We start from the raw sequence: 25,604 nt of genomic DNA on the forward strand, positions 1-25,604 counted from the left end.
TGAAACGATCAATATCTTTGATCAGATCAACACTATACCAGCGTTCACATTAGTATAGTGTCCCCAAAAATGCAGCGTTAGTGGGATTAGCCCCGGCACCTGCCAGCACCTGTGTTTAGCCCCTACGCTTACCCCCCCCCTTCTCCCCCAGCAAGTGCAGTGTCAATAGGCCACTGTCACTTGATACATTGCACACAAAACCGCAGTGTTCGCAGAATCAGGTCTGATCTCTGTTAGCACTTGCCTGTAAATTTTTTTTGTAGTGGTTCAAGCTATCCCTGAGAGCCAGGTGCGCTTTCTCCCATGAGTCGCACTACGTACCTATAAATTTAGTGGCCAAAATGTTCAACGAAAGATACTCTAGTGAAGAGGCCTACAGGACTCTGAGCATGTCAGGTGAGAGAGAAGGGGAAGACTCCCTGAAACAATCAGCCTCAGAATACAAACCTGATGACAGCAGTGGCACCCTGACAGATAGCTCAGACAATGGAGAAGAGGTCCCTGTTAAGATCAGGCATACCTGACCCCGTTCCCAGGTTTCTGAGATGTTCCAAACGCATGATGACTCTCATATGCAGCAGAGTGCCAGTACTAGTGCCGCTCTACCTTTTGGTGAACTGGCAAGCACCAGTGGTCTAGTACATCCTGGTCTTTCACAAACCAGCACTGCAGTATCACTTGGTGATGTGGCGAGACCCATAAGTGCAGTACAAGCGGTGGTGAGCACAAATAGTGTCCTGCAGCCACCAAGAATTCGCACACAGGCCCATAGAGCTCCTAGTATCCTTCCGGATGTGCTTGCAAATCCCGATTGGCAGCCCACAAATTCTGCAGCATCTGTACTTCCCCCATTCGCTGCCCAACCCGGAATTCAGGTGGAAACAGCAAATTTAAACACTCACCTTGATTTTGTGGAGCTGTTTTTCACAGAAAATCTGTATGCATTGATTGTGGATCAAAGCAATTTACCGTATTTTTCGCTCCATAAGACGCACTTTTTTCCCCCCAAAAAAGGGGGGAAAATGTCAGTGCGTCTTATGGAGCGAATATGGAGCGGCCGGTCCGGTATTTCCACCGCCACCGTGTCAGAATACCGGGCCGGCCGCTCAGCTCAGCAGCAGGACCTTACCTGTTCCTCGGTCCAGCGCTGCGCAGTCTTCCTGCGCCGGCTTCTTTAGTGTGGGGTCTCGGCTTGACAGCCGTGTGCCCAGTATGCATGCGTGAGTAGCGCTGCACTTTGTGAATGGTACGGCATCTTCTGGGACACATGACAGGTCCCCGAAGACGGCGGACCAATCACAAAGCTCAGCGCTTCTCGTGCATGCGCACTGGGCACCCGGCTGTCAACCGTGTGCCCACATTAAAGGGAGGACAACTCTGCGGAAGTGGGAGCAGGTACCTATCAAATTCAGGTACCCACTCCCATTCCCTCCCCAAAGGTCAGCAGTCATCTCCTGCACTGTCCGCAGTCTCTGGTCATCTCCTGTACTATGTCCGCAGTATCTGGTCATCTCCTGTACTATGTCCGCAGTCTCTGGTCATCTCCTGTACTATGTCCGCAGTCTCTGGTCATCTCCTGTACTATGTCCACAGTCTCTGGTCATCCACTGCACTGTCCGCAGTCTCTGGTCATCCCCTGCACTGTCCGCAGTCTCTTGGTCATCCCCTGCACTGTCCGCAGTCTCTGGTCATCTCCTGTACTGGGTCCGCAGTCTCTAGTCATTTCCTGTACTGTGTCCGCAGTCTCTGGTCATTTCCTGTACTGTGTCCGCAGTGTCTGGTCATCTCCTGTACTGTGTCCGTAGTCTCTGGTCATCTCGTCTGCAGTCAATTGGTTCAGAATATTTTTTATCTTGTTTTCTGGCTCTAAAACCTAGGTGCGTCTTATGGTCAGGTGCGTCTTATGAAGCTAAAAATACGGTATATGCACAACAGTTTATTGCCGCCAACCCAAATTTAAACCTTGCCAGACCATTTGCATTGAAACCCATTACGGTTTCTGAATGTAATGTTTTTTTGGGCCTAACCCTCAACATGGGCATTACTAAAAAAAATTAATTGCGGTTGTATTGGTCCACAGACCCAATTCCTTATATCCCCGTGTTCTCTGCTGCCATGGCCAGGCATAGATATGAGAGTAAAATGCATTTCAATGACAACACACTCTGTCGTCCACAGGGTGACCCTGAATTTGACCAGCTCCACAGAATTCGGCCCCTCGTAAATCACCTTAACAAAAAATTTGCAGATGTCTATACTCCCCAGCAAAATATCTGCGTTTTTCTGGTCGCCAATTTTTCTGGTCGCCTTGCATTCAAACCTTTTCTCCCCAGCAAGCGTGCCAGATATGGGGTCAAGATGTATAAGACCTGTGTGAGGGTCACAGGCTATACATATAAATTTTGGATTTACTAGGGAAAAGATAGTCACTTGGAGCCTCCTGGATGCCCAGACTACATGGGGAGCTTTGGCAAGATAGTTTGGGACTTGGTGTCATCCTTTTTTCCATATGAGGTACCACTTATAGACAATTTTTATTCAAGCGTGCAACTATTTAGACATTTGTACCATCTTGGAATTGGCACATGTGGCACCGTGTGACCTAATCGCCGGGGCTTCCCCCAGTAGCTTGTAAATACCCGTCTTAGAAAGGGGGAAAAAGCCTGCATGAGAAATTAGGAATTGCTCGAAGTGAAGTGGAAGGATAAATGGGATGTTTTTGTCCTGTCTTCCATTCATGCAAACACAACCATCCAAATTGCCACGGCAGCTGGTGTTGTTGAGAAGCCCCTCTGTATCCATGACTATAACCTTAACATGGGAGGGGTGGACGTCAATGGCCAGTTGATGAAGCCGTACTTAGTTTCCTGAAAAGCCAGATGCTGGTACAAAAAAGTGTCTGCTTATTTAATTCAATTGGCATTATATATTGCTTTTGTGCTTTACAAAGCAACTGGACGAAGTGGATCCTTCCTAAAATTCCAGGCAGAGATCATCACGGTCCTTTTGTATCCAGATGGTGCTGTGGCCCAAACCCCCAACCCAAATGCAGTTAGCCGGCTGCATGAGAGGAATTTTCCCGATGCCATTCCTAGTACCCCAACCCAAAGGACATCCCAAAAAAGATGTGTCTGTAGCAGACATTGAATTAGGCGTGACACCTGCTTTGTTTGTCCCTTCTGTCCTGGCCAACCTGGTCTCTGCCTCAAGGACTGCTTCCGTCGCTACCACACACTAGTGGAGTGTTAGTATAGGGTACAGCACGACACAGCTCAGGGCACATATTTACACAGGCTCTCGAAAGATGTTAGGTAGTCAGGAAACTGGCTATCGCATTAGGAGAGACCCTACAATCTGTTTTAAAAAGTTTAAAGTTTAAAAAAAAAAAAAAAAGTAAAAAATAAAAAGTACAAATCCCCCCCAAAATGTAAAATTTTAAAAACCAAAAATAGTTATAGTTTTTTTTGTTGTTACTGTTCTGCTGTTACAATTTTTACTGTTTGTTACTGTTTTATTGTTGACCATTGCTGTTTTCTTTGCAGGAATGCCATTCAGCTGCAGCAACGACCTGTTTATTCTGACAGCAACAGGAACTTGCTCTCAGAATATACATAAGTCAGTGTGGGCAGCGCTGTTGGATGAGATTTTTCATCCGCAGTTAAAAAAGAGCATATATGCCGAAGCATGGGGGCCTGGGGTGGCCAGTGGGTGGATGGCCGCTATGCTTTGGTATATATGTTTTATAATATTTTTTGGCACATTTCATGTGTGTCCATCATTAGAAGTGGGTGGATGCAGGACGGTATATTCTAATGGTGGGCATACCACACACTTTTTCTGGCAGAGACTTCTTCTCTTTTTCATTCAGCCCACAGGCTGTTTAAAAAAAAAAAAACATAGCATATACACCCAGCAAGGACCAGTGATGTACTGGTACATCACCAGAATTTGAGTGGTTATACCAGGATGATCAGCCTGGTATTGGTTTTTTTTTCAGCTGATGATTCAGATGATCAGCTTTCATGTAAAAGCAATCCGCGCCATCGTGGAAACCTGAGAATGCAGCCAGTGTTTCTGCCAGCTGACCATAGAGCTGATTGAAGATGGGAATGGTACCAATCATCTCTATAATCTAAGAAATCGGAAGCTGTGAGCATTTCATCACTTTAGTTTTGCAGGATATAAACAGCGCCATTTGTAAATTGGGAAAGCATCTGATCACACCGCTGCCCTTGTGTGAGCGTTGACCCGTGCTAGTATGTAAACAGCAGTTGCACCATGCATGTCAGGTATTGCCGTGAACATCAGATCAAGGGCAGTAATTCTAGCACTAGACCTCCTCTGTAAATCTAAAATGGTAGCTTTTACAAGGCTTTTAAAACGTTGCCTATGGATATTAAAAATGTATGCGGTTTGCCGCCATTGCACGGGACATGTATGACAGTATGTCATGTTTGGTATCTTTTTACTCGGCATACCATCATATTTTATATTTTAACAAATAATTGGCAAATATATTGTGTTTTAGTGCATTATAAGTAAAAGAAGTGTATTTTTTTCAAAAACGGCATTTGAAAAATTGCTGCACGAGTACTATGTGACATAAATTGCAGTACCCACCATTTTATTCACAAGGGTGTCTGCTTTAAAAAAAATATATACTGTTTAGGGGTTCAAAATAATTTCCTGGCAAAAAATACTGATTTTTTTTTTTCATGTGAACAAATAAGTGTCCTTAGGTGGTTAGAAGATTGAGTGATGTGTGGCATAAACTTCTAATGCTGGGCATAAAATGCCCCCTCTCCCCAAAATGCCCCCTTTTTGGAAAGTAGACACCTCAAACTATTTGTTGAGAGGCATGTTGAGTCAACAGAGGAATTTATTTTTTTTACCACAAGTTTTTGGAAAGTTTTTTTACACAAAATTGTCACTTAAATTATTTATTGCTCACACATGCCATGGGTATATGTGGAATTACTCCCCAAAATACATTCTGCTACTTTTCCTGAGTATGGGGATACCACATGTGAGAGACTTTTTGGCAGTCTAGCCAAGTACAGGACCCCAAAATCCAATAGGCACCTTCAGGCTGACTACCTATCACAGTTTCGGAGGCCCTGAAATGCTAGGATAGCACCAAACGTTTTGGAAAGTATACACCCCTAGGAATTTGATAAGAAGAATGGTGAGTATTTTGGAGATCTTGTCTGTTGCCACAAGTGTTTTGAAAATGAAGAAAGAAAACAAAAATATATTGTTTCTTTTCTTTTTTATATTTCCAAACCTTGTGAGCAAAAATGGTAAGATCTGAAAAATACTCACCATGCTTCTTTCCAAAAAGGGGTCATTTGGGGGGGGTGGGGGGTTGGTGCTATCCTGGCATTTTAGGTCATTCGAAACTGTGATAGGTAGTGAGGAAGTAAAATGAGGAAGTTACGCACCTTCAGGCTTTCAAAGTGGTCATTGGATTTCAGGCTCCTGTATGTGGCTAGGCTCCCAAAACACACATGTGGTGTCCCCATACTCAGTAGAAGTAGCAGAATTTATTTTGGGGTGTAATTCCACATATATCCATGGCTTGTGTGAGCAGTATATCATTTAAGTGACAACTTTGTGTAAACAAAAAAAAAATGGTCTTGTCATTTTCCAAAAACTTGTGCAAAAAAAAAAAAAATCTTCCATGGACTCAATTTTCCTCTCAGCAGATAGCTTAAGGTGTCTACTTTCTGAAAAGGGGTCATTTGGGGTGTTTGTATTGTCCTGGTATTTTAGCACCTCAAGAAATGTGATAGGCAGTCAGAAAGTAAAAGCTGTCTAAATTCCATTATCTATACCATAGTTTGTAGATGCTATAACTTTCACACAAAGCAATCAATATACACATATTGGGATTTTTTTTTTTTTTACTGAAAACATGTAGCAGAATACATTTTGCCCTAAATTTATGACATTTGAATTTTTGGACTTTTCTTTTTTTTACAGAAATTAAAAAATCTTTTTTTTCAAAATTTGCAGTCTTTTTTTGTTTATAAAAAGTGCACAGGTGATCAAATACCACCAAAATAAATCTCTATTTGTGTAAAAAAAAGGACATACAGTTCATTTATGTACAGTATTGCATGACCGTGCAATTGTTAGTTAAACTAGTGCAGCGCTATATAGCAAAAAATGGTGTAAATTGCAGTATCTATACCCTAGTTTGTAGCTGCTATAACTTTCACACAAAGCAATCAATATACACTTATTGGGATATTATTTTTTTATCAAAAACATGTAGCTGAATACATTTTGGCCTAAATTTATGACTAACTTTGAGTTTACTAAATATTTTTTATATCCGAAAGTAAAAAATATTTTTTTTTAATTTTATAGCACAAAAAATAAAAAGTGCACAGGTGATCAAATACCACCAAAAGAAAGCTCTATTTATGTGAAAAAATGGATGTAAATTTTGTTTGGGTACAGCATTGCATGGTTGCGCAATTGCCAGTTGAAATAGTGTAGCACCAAATAGAAAAAAAAGGCCTGGCCAGGAAGGGGGGTAAGTACCCATAAAACATCATAGGATCACAGCACCAGGGCATGCTAGAGGCTAAAAATACCACAGTAAACCACAAAAAACAACTCCCCAAAAGATGCTTTTTTTGAAGATAAACACATCATAAAACCTAACTCATAAATCATCTAAAAACAACAGATACCCATCTATACACAGGAGCATCTCTTTAATGTCATAGAAACCTCATTTATTAAAAAAAAAAGAAAAAAAAGAAAACACAACAGCAGTGCACAACATTTTTTAGTGTGAACCAGAGCTGGGTCTTGTATTAGCTACACATATTTAAATAATAATCTATTATCAATAATGCAACCCCCAAATAAATAATGCCTGCTAATAGGAGTGAATAAAGTCTAACAATCCTAACAGACACACATGGGGGAGGTGTAGGGTAATGGTAAAATAAGGAGAGTAAAAGTTAGACCCTGGAGATAATAGTGTATAGGAGAGAGGCTCTGAAGGAGTTCCATAGAAATCCAGGCCAAAAGTCCAAGTCAGGAGTGGAAATCACAGCAAACTCTAACGCAGCAAATTGGTCAAGAAGGTCTTGAGCAGCTTATAGCACCTTACACCCAATACTGACATTGGAGAGTCAGACAAGCAAGAAGGAATAGCAGCTGGGAAATTTGAATAGCGCATACCGCCACCAAGCAATGGAAGGTAAACTTCCAGATGACATAAGTACAGGATGGAGAGAAGTTTGAAAAAGTCCTGTTCAAGATAAGAAAAAAAGAAAACATCATAGGAAGAGGCCAGAACAGTCTAACAATAATACAATTAAGGCTGGACAAGGAAAAATCCATGTGTGAAGTTTTGGGGCGGTCTAAAGGAACTGACAAACTACACTGAGACCCCACAAAATTAATGGGAAAAGTACAGGAAGAACAAATGCAAGAAACACCTGTATAAAAGCCCCCTCCCCTCCAAAAAGTGAGAGGAAAGTGGCTACTGAAAGGAACTAAGACCAAAACTAGACCCTTGATGATCCCAAAGGCCCAACACTGATCTAAACCAAACTGGTGAAACCAGATTCATCCTACAGAGTACAACCTGGGCAGAAAACCTGGTTCCACACCAAGCAAACACCATCAAATAGTGAGGGTAGACTTTAAAAAGTCAGTCCCTGAGTCACAAAAGCATAGGCTGTGATAACCTGAACCCACAGATTCACCAGAGCACCTTCTGTGAAGACTAGGGATGCCTGGGACTGGAGACAATTCAATGTAGTTCAAGGCTGAAACAGGAGGCTAGAAGGACCACATCCAACCCTACCCATGACAGAGGTTCTAAGTACCCAGGGTGAGACCAGCCTCAGAGTCCAGACAAGAGCAATCGACATTGAAGACTGAAGAAGTCCATCTGCCTTGCCTGGGAAGAACACAACAGTGGTCAGGACTAGAGTGAGAAGTCCTTCCCAGATCTGAAACAGTTCTGCTTCCTTGTAAATGTTTTTCCAGGAACAAAAAATCCAGCATCATTTCCCTTGTCAGTGTTCAAAGTTTCCAAAACTATCACCTTCGGAATGTGGAGTACAGGGATATGTCAGCAAGGCATCACATATTGGTTTAAAGGGCAAAACCTGGGCCACAGTGTGGTAAGTAAGCAAATAAAAGGATATACAAATATTTTCATGTGTACTTACCCAGGTTTAATATACTTCCTAGAGATGTTACGACAACTGTTCAGTCCCAGTAATCTACTTACATGCACAAGGATTGACCATTTCTAGATTAAACAGGAGAAAAAGAAGGGGGCAGGAGTGGTGAAATAAAGCGGTGGAAACAGAATAAATGTATCCTGGCCAAGACCCTGCTCCATCCAACTCTCAGTAATGTGATGAATTGGGGGGTTGTATATAATACACATGGATCCCAGACCCTCTGACCTTTGCCTGTATATCCTGCAGGGTGCTTGTTATTTTCTACTTAAGTAGAATAGACAAGTAGATAGATAGATAATACTTTATTGTCATTGTAAACATACAACAGAATTTATCAAGGTACTCTTTACAAGAGCAATTAAAAAAAAAACATTTCTCAACACAACCACAAATACATACTCCTAACACATATATCTGTCCTTAAATGATTGTTAAGCATAATTTAAGAAATTCTGTGTTTTGTGGCTAAAATGTCAACTACTCAAGACTTCTAAGCCATTGTGATTGATAGTTATGCAGCCAGAGAAATGTAAAAGATGAGCGCCTGAGAGTGTCTAGGGAATTCATCCACTGACTCATTTAAAAGGGCCATGCATGCATTCTTGGGGATAATAGTCATGGTGGCAGAATCGATTAGTGTTTGAATTATCATCCAAAATAGTCTAATTTTAGGGCAAGTCCACCAGTTTTGGAACATTGTGCTCATTTGTCCACATCCTCTGAAACATAGAGGGGTGGTCTCCAGATATATTTTGGCAAGCCTCGTTGGCACTAGGCACCAATAGGAGAGGACTTTATAACTAGCCTCTATTAGTAACATGTTCAAAATAACTTTATGTATCCTGGTGGTCCAGGAATTCCAGTCTACCTTGTCAATTTTGGAGCCCAGGTCTGTCTCCCAGAGAAATCTCTGAGTCAATAGCATAGAGACCACAGAGAACAACTGACACAGCATCTGAATGCCACCCTTCTGAGTCCCACCCTGCATACAACTGTTTTCAAAAACTGTTCTCGTGGTAATGCAATTTGTTCCATTTTTGATCGTATGAAGAAAGCCTAGAATTTGGCCTACTGGAACATTTCAGGAGGGAGGTACCTCAAGCTGTTAGAGGAAATAATCTGGGTGTAGAATGCCCCTGTGGTCAAAAAGCTGTCAATGCAGTATCACAGTAAAAGTTGGAAATGCAGTATCGCTGGGGTTATAAACCCAATAGAAGTGCCCAGTTTCTAAACAAAACACTAGTGTGTATGGATTTAAAGGCTAATGACTTACAGGAGACGTTCCACAGATATCATGAATGGGATAATGTGGGACAGAAAGGTGCCCTGCAGCTTTTGAAAAGCTTTTAAAAGGCATTCCGTATTGGGCCACGTGGTAATTTTCAGGTGGTTCAGGACCCCAGTCTGCCTCAGGCTTTAGGCACATATAGCATATTACCTGGAAACCTACACCCCCTGGGACCCCAGATAAGTTTCTATATGAGATTGAAAGCTTTCTAGGTCAGTGGTCAAGATGTCAAAAATCAATTTTCAAAAGGAATACAAGACTTTCAGTTACCATTTCAACCTTTCAAGGCCATGCCGCCCCTCCACAAGAGGAAATAAGTGGATCTGGTCAACGTGCATATATTGGTCAATACAACAATTAAGTCCATTGACAAAGATTTTAGTGAGTAACTTTAAATCACAGGTAATTAATGAAACTGACCTACTGTTGGTGACATTTCCAGGGTAGTTGTTGGATTTGGGGGATCATGCAAAAGTGGGCCCTATGAGATTCTCTTTAAGTAAGCTACCACTGTGACATAGTCTGATGGAATTACACAGTGTCTGACCCTTTGCAGACAAGAGGTCCAGCATGGAAGGGATAAAAGAAATACCTTTACTTGAGTTTTCTCCAATGACCACGCCCTTTGTACCGAAAAGGCACCTAGCAGTTGAAGTTTGTAGCATAAGACATTGAGAGACAGGGTCTCTGTCTGCATCCAGCTCTGAAATCCAACAACAGGCAGTAGGCATCCCACATGCACTACAGAGGTCAGAGGGTGCCCTGGAGGGAACCAGCCTGTCAGATGCCATGTGGGCCTTTGCATCTAACAAAAACAGTATGGAGTGGAACCCCCTTTGTCATGGTCCCAGGAAGAGAAGCTGTGTTCCAGCAGTGTAAAGGTCCATCAAACCAACCAAGGACCAATGTCTGAAAGTCCCGAGATTAGAATTGGAATAGGCCTACTAAGGACTCGGGTTGGCCTATTACAGCAGGTACACCTCCACATGTAGTTTCTGGAGGCAAAAAAATCGATTGCAATGTACACTATATTGCCAAAATATGGCGATGCCTGCTTTTACAAGCACATGAACTTTATTGGCACCCCAGTCTTAGTCCGTAGAGTTCAATACTGAGTTGGCCCAACCTTTGCAGCTATAACAGCTTCAACTCTTCTAGGAAGGCTGTCCACAAGGTTTAGGAGTGTGTCTATGCGAATGTTTGACCATTCTTCCAGAAGCGCATTTGTGAGGTCAGGCACTGATGTCAGCCTGGCTCTCAGTCTCCACTCTAATTCGTCCCAACGGTGTTCTATCCGGTTGAGGTCAGGACTCTGTGCAGGACAGTCAAGTTCCAAAACCCCAAACTCGCACATCCATGTCTTTATGGACAATGCTTTGTGCACTGGTGCTCAGTCATGTTGGAACAGGAAGAGGCCATCCTCAACCTGTTCTCACAAAGTTGGGAGCATGAAATTGTCCAAAATGTCTTGGTCTGCTGATGCCTTCAGAATTCTCTTCACTGGAAAAACAACCCCACGCCATAACCCCCCCTCCACAAAACTTTACACTTGGCATAATGCAGTCAGGCAAGTACCGTTCTCCTGGCACCACAAATCCAGACATATCCATCGGATTGCCAGACAGAGAAGCGTGATGTCACTCCAGAAAACACGTCTCCACTGCTCTAGAGTCCAGGGGCAGTGTGCTTTACACCACTGCATGCTTTGCATTGCACTTGGTGATGTAAGGCTTGGATGCAGCTGCTCGGCCATGGAAACCCATGCCATGAAGCCCTCTACGCACTGTTGTGCTAATCTGAAGGCCACACAAAGCTTGTAGGTCTTTAGTTAATGACTCTGCAGACAGTTGTCGACTTTTGCGCATGCTTCAGCATGCACTGACTCCGCTCTATCATTTTATGTGGCCTACCACTTCGTGGCTGAGTTGCTGTTGTTCTCAGTGGCTTCCACTTTGTTACAATACCACTAACAATTGACCATGGAATATTTAGGAGCAAGGAAATTTCACAGATGGACTTAGTGCACAGGTGGCTACCTATCACGGTACAACGCTTGAATTTACTGAACTCCTGAGAATGACCCATTCTTTCACAAATGTTTGTAGAAGCAGTATGTATGCCTAGGTGCTTGATTCTATGCACCTGTGGCCATGGAGGTGTTTGGAACACCTGAATCCAAAGATTTGGAGGGGTGTCCCAATTCTTTCGGCAATATAGTGTATGTGATCAGAGTTTACCCACATGGTAAGAGGTCATGTAAACAAATGATCAACAGCATATATATATATCTTGGGGGTTTTGTATCTCATTAGGAGTGCAAATCAGTGAGTTTACGCCAGAGGTGTCTTTTTAGGGCTTTTTCTGCCCACTTTTATTTAAAATGGCAAAGAAAAGTGCCACACAAGACATCAGTTGCCCATGTTGGGGTTTCCACCATCACTCCAAACCCTGGCTCAGACTGCAATTTTACACAGTCTCACTCTGCCACATATTCCCCCACCCTTGTTTCGCACCAGAGGGAGAAACACACCACTCTTTCACCCTGGCACCACTGTGCCAACTACCACTTACAGGGCTCCTAACCTGTCTGACTTTTTTTCCAGGCCTGCTTCCACATGCACTTATTTCTAAACCTTGGGTTCCCACTGGTCTCTCTACCACCCATTTTACCTTCTGGCCTTGGGTTCCTGTATTTATTTTTACCTCTCCCAGAACTGTAGGGGGCTACTTATGTGGCATCTGTCAGAGAGCCACCCCTCTTACTACTTATCTTATCCTCAGCCACCACCATCTTCTTTTCAGGTTCACTAATACCTGTGTGGTTACCCTTGGCAAAAAAAATCTGAGATTAACACCACATTGTTTTGTGTATCATCAGTAGCCACCTTCCTAGTTGCTGGAGAGTGTGATGAGGCTGAAGTATTATGGGTGGAACTACACATGGGGGTGCGTACTACAAAGGTAATCATTGGAGTTTGTTATAAGCCTCCCAGTGTTGAGGAGGTAGAAACTCAGCTCCTTGCACAGATTGAAAGGGCTGCAATGGCTGGGACAGTGATAATAATGGGGGATTTTAACTACCTGGAAATTGACTGGAGTGATGGTACTGCAGGAAAAGTTAAAAGGAAAAATTTGTTAAACCCACTACAGGACAATTTTATGGTACGGTTCAAAGAGGCCCCTACTAGGAATGATGCTCTGCTGGACCTGGTAATCTCAAACCATGCAGAGTTTATTATGAATGTCCATATAAAAGAACATCTTGGTAGTAGTGACCATAAGATGATTTCATTTTTTGTTAGCTGTAAACAGCAAGCACATACGGGAAAAATTAAAACGCTCAATTTCAAGAGAGCTACAGTTAGGTCCATATATATTTGGACACAGACACAATGTTGATTTTTTTCAGGTATTTACCAAAACATATTCAAGCTATAGTTATAAAATGGATATGGGCTGAGAGTGCACACTCTCAGGTTTAATTTGAGGGTATGTACATCCAAATTGGAGGAAGGGTTTATGAACTACAGCTCATAAAATTAGCCATCCCCCCTTTTTCAAGGGAACAAAAGTAATTGGACAAACGAATATAATCATAAAATGTTAATTTTTAATATTTTGTTGAGAATCCTTTAATGGCAATGACTGCCTGAAGTCAGGAACCCATGGAGATTACCAAAGACTGGGTATCCACCTTTCTGATCTTATGCCAGACTCTAACTGCAGCTGTCTTCAGTTGTTATTTGTTTGTGGGCCTTTCTGCCTCTAGTTTTGCCTTCAGCAAGTGAAATGTATGTTAGATTGGGTTGAGATCAAGTGATTGACTTGGCCATTGCAGAATATTCCACTTCTTTGCCTTCAAAAGCTCCTGGGTTGCTTTTGCAGTGTGTTTTGGAACATTGTCCATCTGTAATGACAATCAACTTTACTGCATTTTGGCTGAAACTGGGCTGTCAGTATATCTCTTCTGTCTTCTGTCACATCATCAATAAATACCAATGACCCAGTGCCACTGGAAGCCATGCATGCCCATGCCATCACACTGCCTCTACCATGTTTTATAGATGACATTGTGTGCTTTGGATCATGAGCTGTTCCAAACCTTCTCCACATATTTGTCTTCCCGTCATTCTGGTACAGATTCATCTTAGTTTCATCCATCCAAAGAATGCTTTTTCAGAACTGGTCTGGTGTTTTTAGATGTTTTTTGGCAAAGTGTCCTTGCAGATGACACCAAGCTGTGCAGTGGAATCAACTTACAAGCTGACCTCAATGCACTGTTTAACTGAGCAACTATGTGGCAAATGAGGTTTAATGTTGATAAATGTAAGGTTATGCACTTGGGGGTTAATAATATGCATGCATCATACATACTAGGGGGAGTACAACCGGGGGAATCAATGGTGGAGAAGGATCTGGGAGTTCTGGTAGATCACAAGCTTAATAATGGCATGCAATGCCAAGCTGCGGATTCTAAAGCGAGCAAAATCTTCTCTCGTATTAAAAGAGGTATAGACTCCAGAGAAAGAGATATCATATTACCCCTGTACAAATAAGACCTCATCTGGAATATGCAGTTCAGTGTTGGGCACCAATTCACAAAAAGAACATTGGGGAACTTGAGAAAGTACAGAGAAGGGCAACTAAACTGATAAGAGGCATGGAGGAGATCAGCTATGAGGAGAGATTAGAGGAACTGAATTTATTCTCTCTTGGGAAGAGGAGATTAAGGGGGGATATGATCAACATGTATAAATACATCAATGGTTCATATAGTGAACTCAGTGTAGAGCTATTCACCCTGAGGACATCACAAAGGACAAGGGGGCACTCTTTACGTTTGGAGAAAAATAAATGTAATCTCCAAACACGGAAAGGCTTCTTCACAGTGAGAGCTGTGAAAATGTGGAATATAGTCCGTCAAGAGTTGGTTCTGGCCAGCTCAGTGGATTGCTTCAAAAAAGGCCTGGATTGTTTCTTAGATACACAGAATATAACTGGATACTAACATTTATAGGTAAAGTTCATCCAGGGAATATCCGATTGCCTCTCAGGGCATCAGGAAGGAATTTTTTTCTCAGCAGGAGCAAATTGGATCGTGCTTTGCTGGGTTTTTTTGCCTTCCTCTGGCTCAACTGTGGGTATAGTTTCTATGGTTGAACTGGATGGACTTTTTTTGAGCCAGACTAACTATGTAACCTTCCATAATGGATTACCCAGCTCATTATTGTCAACCTCATCAGAAAATCTTGTCCCATTGTTTGCTAGGACAGTGTCTGTGGAGAGACCACATACATGCAAGTGGTTACACTCCACAGGACCTTCCTGAAGTTTCACATCACCTCCTGTTGTTCAACACTCCATACGTGACTGTCCTACCAACTGATCTTTTTCAACACAATTTTTTACATCAATCTATTTTACCACTTCTGTTTCCTTTTGTACTTTAACAAATACCTCTAACCTGTCCAACAGTGCTCCAGAGAGCTTCTCATACACAACACTGGTAGTAAGCAATCTAACAATGCACTGTCAGACAACATTCAACATTATCACAAAACATTGCATCACATACTGTCATTCCATTCTTGGCAACCTCTGCCTAGTACAGTCTGTGATATCCAGCTCCAGTTAGTAATACACTGTGGTATGAATACTCCTGACCCAGGAGAAGACGGCAAGATATACACCTGGTGTACATTCTAACATTTCTTTCAGCATGTCTGTCTTAACAAGATATACTACACCATTCATTTCCTTATGTATTGTGAGCATAACTCCTGCTGTGCGTTTGCGCTCACTCGGTCCTTCAGACATGATAGGGTTAACATCTGCTGCAGCCAACGTGCCCTTGACTACAGGCTGCTCTACAGTCCCTTCTTCTGACACAGCAGCAATAGTGTCCACCTCACTATTACCTACAGAAGCTTCTCTCAGTAATGCTATTAGCCTCTTGGCTCAATAGTCTCAATCAAATGTGCTCCATTTGCTGGTGCTCCACAACACTGCACCTGCCCAAGGAAACACAGATGGACCAAGGGGCTCAAGAGCATTTGCCACATTACACTTGTCCATTTTAACATTACATTGCAGTACCACATCTTCTGACATAACTGGTTACAATACCACATTTTCACCGCGGCACTTTACTCTCAACGCAGGATTTTGCATTTTCAACGTTAGCAGATTGGAATAACGAATATTTACCTCAGCATTGTTCAAATTCATTAATAAGCCACATATTATCACATTGAGTTTTCTGACTCGTCTCCCTGCTACACAGTACACTGCATGAAGACAAGACATTAACAGTCCTCAGTCTTGCTGCGGATTCAGCATTAACCCGTGTTACCACACTACACAAGGTACAACACAGCATCAAGTCCGTTTTGGAAGTGGATTTCCTCGCCCGGACTTACCGCCACTTCATCGAGATTATTTGGCATACCCAGTCTCTCATATTTATATCAGCAACAGTCTTACCACTCCACTTGGCAGGTACTGCAATCTTCCTTTGCGTGCGTCGCCTCAGGAACCATTCCTCTGAGGCACTTTCCCTGGCAAATTTCCCCATGTGGCCACAGGGTGAAACAACAGATGCCCTCCTAGGGATCACAGACTCTCGGACATCCCAGCCCTCTCCAGACTTGATTGTTGCTTTATACCTGTCTTAGTCATCATGGTCACAGCCCATCAAACATCAGATTTTCTGGAAAGGCTGTAATAATTCAGCCCAGTGACCTCTGGGCTAAGCTTTAAGTGAAGAAACATTCTCATACTCGGCTAAAAAGTCCTCAATATGATCAGTAGGCAGCATAACGAAAACACAGCAAACTCTGTACTCCTGCGCTTTGGGATGGACTCGGCTAGAGTTATGGTAACATCGCATATAACCCTACAAAATGCACTCCTTGCTGCCCTCAACGAACCAGGGTAGTCCAATGTCACTGGATACAAAGAAAAACAAACAGAGGGCTAGTGCATTATCGTAAAAAATGTATTGGAAGGATAAAAAGTAAGTATCGTACTCACAATAGGCAAACAGGTCAAAGGCACATCACACTAAACAGCGTTGTCCAATCCACATTGCATATAAGTCCAAAAAAATGGAACCCTGGACTTCCAACAGGCTAACACGTTTCGAGGTCTCAACCTCTTCCTCAGAGCTACCAGCATTACAGATTGCCCCTTTGTGTGGGCAACAACACCCATTTCTCTCCTTGCACTGAGCGATAGCTTGCCTTCCTCTTTGCATTTTGAATGCCCCATCTCTGCAGTCAGGCAAACAATGGATTCTCAACACAGTTCCCCAGAAAACTTTTTTTGGCATACTGTCTCTTCAGAGCTGCAAGACAATACATACTTTATCTAGATCCTCACACAGCAAAGCACAGACAGTCTCTGGAAACAGTTTTGACATTCAAAGATCCGGCACTCTGTTTTTTGCCAAAATTCCTCCACCAACTGTGACAACTTGGGGGTTTTGTAGCTCATTGGTAGTGTAAAATAGGGAGTTTACTCAACACCAGAGGTGTCTTTTCAGGGCTTTTTCTGCCCACTTTTATTTAAAATGTCATAAAAGGTTCCACACAAAACATCAGTTGTCCACTTAGGGGATTCCACCATCAAATGAACAAAACATAGTGGTCAGCCTCCTGGCTCTCTTTGCAGCTTTACCACTCAAGCTTAGTACCTTTGGTCCAAACACTGCTCAGACTGCCATTTTACACAATGGAATAACATATACTGTATATATATATATATATATATATAATCATAATCAAAGTGGACACATGACCAGCTGCAGAGCAAGTGGGATAGAAGATTGAACATGACCAGATCATCCAAGGCCCTTATACAAAGAGGAAGCAAAGGTCACCTGTACCCAGGGCACCAGAGGCAATCTATTAATGGTCCACAGGTAATTCAGCAACTGCAATTGTGACTCCCAGACCAACTGCAGAACAGAAATGGTTAACAGCCTGACATGGACAATGACCTTTGTAATTAAATTGTGCTGTTCCCCTAACAGGCAAACTAAAATATCTACGCTGCGCCTGGTAGGAGGGAGGGCGCAGCATGGAGGTTTTAGTTTACCAGCTATTTAGCTGCGGTCACTGAGAAAGCAGGGAGAATGGATCCAAGCATGCAAAGGAGGCTGGATTGGTGGGTGCAGACAGTGAACGCCACACTTTGCGTGGGGGGGAGGGGGGAAGTCAGGCAGGAGGTGCCGGCAAAGGAGGAGGTCAGGGTGGAGGAGGCTCCCTGCTGGTTGCTGCAGCCGACGCTGATACTGGAGATCCTGCAGGAGATATTCTCCTGCCTGTGTGGGACACAGATAACCCTCCTGCCCCTGGTACTGCAGGACTGGTGAGATGTGGGGGGATTGTGTGTGATGGGGGTATCTAGGGGATCTGATCAGAGTGGAGGCATCTGGTGGGGTATCTGATTGGAGGTGTATTCAGGGTGGAGGGATGGGGGGGAGATCTGGAGGTGTGATAATAGTGGAGGGATGGAGGGGGTGATCAGAGTGGAGGGATCTCGTGGGGTATCTGGAGGTATGATCAGAGAGAAGAGACCAGGGGGGATCTGGAGGTGTGATCAGATTGGAGGTATTTGGGGAGATCTGGGGGTGTGATCAAAGTGGAGGGATCTGGTGGGGAATCTGGGGGTGTGATCAGAATTATTGGGGTGTGATCAGGGTGGGGGTGCCTGGGGGTATTTGGGGAGTGTGATTAGAGTGGGGGTATCTGGGGGGTGTGATCAGAGTGGGGGGTATCAAACAGTCCACGGGTTGGGGGATGCAAATTACTTGCCATGCCCTAGGCACTGAAAACTCACACTACGCCACTGGTAAATTGTATATAAGTGATATACTCACAGACTACTGTAGAACAGTAGGGTAATGGCCATGTGAAATCAGGTCACTTCAGGGCTCTGTGCATACAGAACACTGAAGATATTACCAACAAAGGCCATCTCAAAAACCACCACTAAGCAACAGGGGTAATGGTTGTGCACGATGAGATCACTTCAGGCCACTGTAAAAATGATATGCAATGAGAGCAGGGGGATAAATTTGCCTTGCATGGCTTGATCACTCTAGGTCACTGAACATCAATAGACAGCTTGGTTGAATTACTAAAATTGCAAAATCTAAGATTGCAAAATCTAGTGCAGCTCTGCATAGAAACTAATCAGCTTCCAGGTTTTATTGCCAAAGCTTAAATGAACAAGCTGAAGGTATAAGCTGATTGGCTACCATATTTTGCATGCTCAACCCCAGTGGGTTATTTTTGACAAGGATTACTCACAGATTCACTGCATAGCAAGAGGGGGATAATGGCTGTGTGAGACATAACCAACAAGGGGCACTCACAGACCACGACCACTGCAGTATGAGTGTTGCTGTGTAGTGGATCAGATGATTCCAAGTCAAAGTCAGAAATCCAGGTACAATATCTGAACTTAAGAGGCGTTTAAATAATTTTAAAATAATAAATATATACATTAACTGTTTTTTGTAAATATCTGCCTGGAGTTCACCTTTAGTTTACCTAAAAAACATACAAATATATTATTTCCTTTTTTACCAAATACTGTTTAACTATCTTAACCCCTTACCACTGTGCTTAAACACATATGGGCTTTATTAATGCTGGTCTTCCTCCAAGGGGCCATATAGAGGATGTGCATACCTGTATTTGTGCTGAGAATACACTGCAGAGCGCACTCCCAGAACAGAGACCTGTTCTCTTATATCAATTGGACAGGCAAATCTGTTGTCTTACATCCAACACAGAGGATGACGAGTGTATTTATAAATGTATTTTCCCACAGCAACTAGTTTAACAGTTCTTCAGAGAGAGATTTAATGGGCTCAGCAACAATCCATAAGACAGACAGGGCAGATGACAGGGTACTTAGAATATTCATGCAATCATCAGACACCTTCAGAGGACCCACTTTCTTCTCTCACAACTCAACCAAAAAACTTTCCCTAATATACACCTTTTCCCACTGACCAAAGTATCGAGCAATCTGATTGGTTGGTTTTATGAGCATGTTTGATCTTATGTGTTACAAATAATGTGTCTAGACCTAGAACAGCTGTATGCATGGATTTTAATTAAAAAGTTAAATAGATACTCCTTGTCTTGTTTATGGCAAAACTTCAATCTTTAACATCCTTGTACAAAGGGGGACATGACACCCACATTGAAATTCTCTTCACCATAAACAAGTACACTATGAATATTTTATATGCCTTAAACCAATTTACCATATACTTCTCATACTGTTTAAGAGAAAATTGAATGTTTTTACCCTTGTTGCATAGGTAAAGACTCTACCTCTTTAACCACTTGCCTATCGGGCACTTATAGCCCCTCCCTGCCCAGACCAATTTTCATCTTTCAGTGCTGTCGCACTTTCAATGACAATTGCGAGGTCATGCAACATTGTACCCATATGAAATTTTTATAATTTTTTTCATACAAACAGAGCTTTCTTTTTGTGGTATTTAATTGCTGCTGTGTGTTTTACTTTTTGCACTATAAACAAAAAAAGAGCAAAACATTTGAAAAAAAAAAGTTTTTCTTTATTTCTATTATAGACTTTTGCAAACAGGTAAAACTGCTGATTCATTTTTCCATGATGTAGTGGAGGGGCTTTGACGTCACAGTGCTCGATGGTTTCATACTGACACCAGTTGGCAATTTTAGGTTTTTCACCATAAGAAAAGATCTGGAGGACACATTTTGTGAACAAAGCAGTTTTATATACAAAGCATATGTGAGTGCATTACGTTTATTAATAAAATGGATTTTAAAATAATACACTATGATTTGATGCATTCCTCTATATTAACCACCGTGGAAGGGAAGATTATCATTTGAGTGAAGGACACCAAACAGCAAGATATCTCATCCAAACTCCGGTCCATTTAAAGGGACACAAGCATTATTTGACCTTACTTAACGGTTTGGTCATATACCTGAGGTGAGAGCACAACCAGTGGGGGAGCAAGTCCATGCAAGTTTTCTGCACAAAATATTTTATTTTAGAAGCATGGGTCACTATATTTTAAAGTGAACTATGCTAATTTGAAGAAAATTCATATATGGACTTTTTTTGATCATTATATGGACACTGTTATTGGAAATTGACACTGGTTTATTTTTTTTTATTCATTTTTATTCATCTTTTCATATTTCAATAATTGTTTTATTTATTGTGGTATGCAACATAAGTAATAACAACTGGATGCATAATTTTAAGTGAAGCGCGGCACATTGTGGTATATATTATTGATTTAGTACACTAGTATGAGTATGTGTTAGGTGCAGGCGATTCACAATTAGCACTTAAGTAGGTTTTATTACTCACATAGCAGCTCACAAGCTTTTACTTTTTAGGTAATTTTTCTCCATCACTGATGTGCGTTGATGAGGTTGCACTGATGGGCACGGATAGGTAGCACTGATGGGCACTGATAGGCGGCATTGATATGCAGCACTGATGAGCTGGCACTGACAGGCAGCACTGATGGGTGGCACTGCTGGGCAGCACTTCAGTGCACAGGTGGGTGGCACTGATGGGCACAGGTGCATGGCACAGGTGGGTGTCACTGATGGGCACAGGTGGGTGGCACTGAAGGGCACAGGTGGGCTGCACTGCTGGGCACTGATCATCAAGGCACTGATCATCAGTGCCGATCCCTTTTGCTGACAATTGCTGGTTCGCGGAAATACTTTCCTCATGCTGTGACAGCTTAAGGAAAGTGCAGCCAATAAATGGCAACTGTATTTACCCGGTGATCTGCTGTGTCATTGGACACAGCTGATCACATGGCAAAAGGCCGATCACTGGCGGCTGCTGGGTGCGCGCAGAAGGGCGTGTTCTGGAATGATGTCCATGGACGTTGTCCCAGAACTACACAACTGAGATGTAGCCATCCTTCGGCTATAGCGTGGCTGGGAACTAGTTAAAAAGGCTATTTCTCATAATCAAGGGCCTCATGAATATGTAAGACCTTTCCAAATCTAATCAGATAAACTTGCATTTTACAATGCTGGTAGATTTGCAAATAATCTGCTCTGGAACTCCCCCCTGACTTTCCACATATTTATTAAAAAACACGTTAGTCCAACATAACAAAGGTAAGGTAATTACGTTGTGCATAAAATAACATAGTAAGGAGTCCTTGGCAATCCTTTTGGTCAATAACGTGAACATGCACTATATATATATATATATATATATATATATTTACAATAACCTATAAGATCGAGCTGTTATTGAGAGCCCTGGGTCTCGTAGCAATGATCAAGAGTTAGGAGGATCGGCTCCTGATCACACGATGGCCTATAATTACAGTGACAGTCAACGTACAGCCCACCTCTGTCATCTTTCTCCTCCTGAAAGGAGGAAGATTAGCATTGCATATTTTCCTCCTAGGTAGAGGAAAAGTTTGTTTAAAAAAAAGTGTGTTTAAATAAATAAAATGAAAACAAAATTGCTCAATCAGGGTTATTATAGGTCAGTGTGAGTCAGGGTTAAGGTCAAGGTAAGGGTCAAAAGTCAGAGTCATGGACAAAGGTCAGCTCAGTGTATTTTGGAACCAGCAAACACAAATGCTACTGCGCTTGGGGGTGGCCTTGATGCAGGCTACAACCACATTAGAATGTCCGGGAACATGCACACTTTGCTGCCCTCAAATAGACCGGGGGAATCCAAATATACTGAATGAGGAAAGAAAAAATAGAGGGCGCACAGGCCTAGTGCATTACCATAAAAAATGTTTAATAAAAAATAAAGTAGCTGTTGTACTCACAAATGACAATATAGTCAAGGCACATCATAAAGAACAGCTGGGTCAACACTGCGCTGAGTAACAGTCCGCAATAGGGAGTCTAGACATCCAATAGACTGACGCGTTTCGAGAACTTGCTTCTTCCTCAGAGCCAACTGACCAAATGTCTGCTCCCTCTTTTATATGCTCACTACTAGTTGAACCAAAGGTCACATGGGCCGTCCTGCACACTCCCCTATGCAGGTGGAGGAGTCACAGGGGCAATTGACATAGTATAAGTAAACACAAAAGATCTATAAACACATATATAAATATATATGTATAAATAAAACCATTGAAACTAGTGACAATCATAAAATCATATGAACCATCAGAAGTGTGCAAATGAAAAATAAATAAGTAGAAAGTTACACATATATATTAAATATTAAAAATCCTTCCCTGGTGATACACTGCACTGCTCGCCTTTAAATTAATGGATGGATGGATGGATGAACGACGCTACGAAGCTGCCTAGTGCTCTGCTTGCCATAGACAACCATGGGACATGGATTTAATGAAGAGAGTAGATCTGAAACCCAGCAGAGACACTTATTAATTCATAGAAATGCAGCCTACAGGGTGTGTACTATCATTCTAGTATAGTCATATGTGATGAAACTTAGGCATGTGTGGCAATGCAGTGCACCATGGATGGATATGCCTATGCGATACTATATACAGGGACAAAGGAGATAAATCCCTAGTATAAACATAAATGTTGATATAAAACGTTACAAAAAACTTCTTAATATGGTTCACAAAGTTTAAATAAAATAAAATGAAATAAGTATTGTTACAATATAGTATAATATCTGGTAAAATTGGTATAGTGTATGGTATACGTGTGTATGCATAAACATGGGAGCATAAGAAATATAAATATATAGGAAATAAAAAAAATAATAAATATATAAAAAATGTGTAAAAGATATATATGTGTGTTATATATAGGAATTATATAGATGTCAAAGGTGTTATGGAACTTGCATGACGAGAAAGCAGTGCTCGGAGAGAGCTCACTGGACCACATGCATGCGCACGGGTGTGTAACACGTCCATATGAGTAACTACTTTCTTGTAAAAAAACATGTATATGCATACATACATACATACATACATAAACACACACACACACATATATGGAAACTGAATAAAAAAATGGGTGACCAATGAATGACCCATAGACACAGGCGCCTGGGAATGCGGTCGAACGCATGCACCTAAGGGTGACATAATAAATGTGAAGTGAGCAACCTAATGTGTAAGGATGCAGGGTAATGGTAGCTGTACTGATGATACTAAAGTAATCATAGCTGATGAAAATTAATATATTTAAAGCAAAAAAAATAAAAAATAAAAAAGGAGGAGGGGAGGGGGTTTGGGAGAGAGGCAAAAAGGATGAGAGTAGGACTCTAGGGAACATGTACAGCTTAGCAGAAAGTACCTATGCATAACGGGGGGTCAGTGAATGACCCCATGTATCTCAAGATCTTCATTAAGCCCAGTGGGTGAGAGGGAACCCAGAGTGAAGATCCAATAGGTCTCCCTCTTGCATAGTCTCTGGAATTTTCTTCCACCATCTGAATCTCCTGTGATGGATTCAATCCCAAGTACTTTCATGCCTGATGGATCCCCACTGTGTGCCTCCCGAAAGTGCCGTGGTACGGAATATTTGTGTTTGCCTTTATTGCTCTCCTTGTAAATAATGATGTTACATTTGTGTTTGCCAAACCTGACCCTCAAGGGACGCATGGTTCTACCAACATATAGGAGGCCACAGGGGCAGATGAGCCCAAAGATCACAAAGGAAGTGCAACAGTTGATGAACTGCTTAATCTTAGATGTAGAGCCATTGGTGCCAGCCACCTCTTTCTTTCTGTGGCACATGTATTTGCAGGTTCCACAATTGCTCACACCACATTTGAAACTGCCCATTTGATCAAACAGGGCAGACCAAGGATTGACCGTATTACTGGCACCAGCAAGAGGCTTCTTAGTTCTACTGGGTGCTATGTGACTCCTGAGATCCCTAGGTTTCCTGAACACAATTTCGGGTCTGGGGGCAAGGCTCTGACCAAGGACTGGGTCCTGCTTAAGAATTTTCCAATGCTTTTGAATGCTTCACTGTATGTCGAAGGCTTTAGTATTGAACCTGGTGCCTTGACTATATTGTCATTTGTGAGTACAACACCTACTTTATTTTTTATTAAACATTTTTTATGGTAATGCACTAGGCCTGTGCCTTCTTTCTTCATTCAGTGTATTTTGGGTAGGATTACAAAAAAAAACAAACCTTTTGTTTAGTATCAGTGTCAGTTCGTATCAGAATGTTTTAGGTAGAATAAAAAACCAAAATGTGCACTATTGTTTCTGGACCCTACTACAGGTACAAACAAAGAACATACACATATGTAGCATCACAGAAATCGTCAGGAGTAGGGGAATTTTTTTTGGGTTGTTTTTTAGTGCCAGGTCATGGTAATGGTAAGAAGTATACAGCTAGATTTCAAATAATGATTTTTTTTTTTACTATCTTGGCAGGTTTTCCTTTAAATAATAATAAAAAAAATCAGGGGATATCCATTAGCATTTACCAACAAATGAATACCCAATCTGTCCTGTTAAAATTTACCTGGGGACATTAAGTAGTTGGGATGATATGTGTTGCTTTACGAACACATACCAAAGTTGCAAAAGTGGAGTGAATACATTTCATCACCAACAGAATAAAATAGCCAAATTATTAAAATCTGAATTTTCTGCTGAAGACATTACTTAGGACCCCCCAAAATTATACGCTTTTTGAAAGCAGTGGCCCTGTAGGAAAAAATGGTGGCAGTTGCAATTACTTATGTCACAGACTATTTACATATACTGTATGTTCATAAAATCTACATTTTGAGGAAACAATATACTAAAATGAATTTATTTCACACAAACAGAATAAAATGCTCAATTTATTGGTAAGATATTAAAGATGGGGTTGCATTGAATAGATACCATACATGTCAAGTCTAAAAATTGAGTGCGCTCATGAAATGTTGATGCTGCATATGCTGGGACATGTTAAATGTTCCCCCCACCCCCTAAAAATGGGTGGAACATGTAATATGTTCCATAGGTGAACTTATCCTTTGAAAAAAATAAATTTTATTTATTATACTTTTTTTTTTTTTTTACATTTCACTTCATTGCCATCACATATGGACTAACAAGACCCCTATGTGATAGCACTGGCAGG

The 25,604-nt window shown here is 41.8% G+C and overlaps 1 protein-coding gene across 6 annotated transcripts in view; it reads left to right on the forward strand.

Moving 5' to 3' along the window:
- The window catches only part of MPND (MPN domain containing), a 303,470-nt gene that overhangs the window by 196,156 nt on the left and 81,710 nt on the right, over window positions 1–25,604 (forward strand). The window lies entirely within an intron of this gene.

Source organism: Staurois parvus, unplaced genomic scaffold, assembly GCF_062004578.1.
Source record: "Staurois parvus isolate SC_StPar_1 unplaced genomic scaffold, SC_StPar_1.0 ptg000439l, whole genome shotgun sequence".
NCBI classification, from domain to species: domain Eukaryota; kingdom Metazoa; phylum Chordata; class Amphibia; order Anura; family Ranidae; genus Staurois; species Staurois parvus.